This window comes from Wasmannia auropunctata, unplaced genomic scaffold (assembly GCF_000956235.1).
Source record: "Wasmannia auropunctata unplaced genomic scaffold, wasmannia.A_1.0 LD336090.1, whole genome shotgun sequence".
Lineage (NCBI taxonomy): Eukaryota > Metazoa > Arthropoda > Insecta > Hymenoptera > Formicidae > Wasmannia > Wasmannia auropunctata.
Genome location: NW_012026800.1, coordinates 4,608,835 through 4,609,781, shown reverse-complemented (window position 1 = coordinate 4,609,781; position 947 = coordinate 4,608,835).

The window sequence follows — 947 nt, the reverse complement described above, 5'->3', positions numbered from 1 at the left end:
TATCCAATTGTTTAAAGTGTGTAGAATTCGCCCCTACGAGCGGCAAAAAAGAAGGATTCTTACACTGCATACCAAAAGATTGCCTACCGTTCCAAACTATACATGTCGACCATTATGGCCCGCTTCAACGGAGTAAATATGGCCTCAGATATATTTTATGTATTGTCGATGCGTTCACTAAGTTCATTAGGCTATACCCATGCAAGACAACAAAGATAGAAGAAACGATTAAACATTTGAAGCACTATTTCAGGACGTACAGTCGGCCAACACGGGTAATAAGCGATCGAGGAACGTGTTACACATCTGCGCAATTCTCGGAATTCTTGTGAGAATATTCGATTGAACATGTGTTAATCGCAGTAGGCACCCCGCGGGCCAACGGCCAAATCGAACGTTTCAATCGTAGCATTACCCCTATGCTAGCTAAACTTACAAATGATCCACGCAAATGGGATAAAGCGCTCGATTCGGTGGAATATTCACTAAATAACACGATATGTAGATCTACCCAACCACGCCGAGTAAATTGTTATTTGGTATAGACCAAAAATGTAAAATCACTGATCAAATCTGCGAACTTTTAGAAACCTACGAAAACCCAACCCGAGATCTTGATTCCATTCGCGCTTCCGCTGCTGAACAAATTGTACAAATTCAAAATGAAAATAAACAAGGTTATGATAAAAAACGCAAAGCAGCACTTAGTTATGAGGAAGGCGATTATGTTGTAATTCGAAATCAAGATGTGACAGCAGGCGTTAATAAGAAACTAATCCCAAAATATAAGGGTCCTTACGTCATCAAGAAAGTTTTAGACTTCGACCAATATATTGTCAAGGACATAGACGGATTCCAAGTCACCGCCATCCCATACACTGGCGTTGTAAGCGCGGACAGAATGAAGCCGTGGATTACTAACTAGCGTGAAGTTCGTCCTCGGCGAT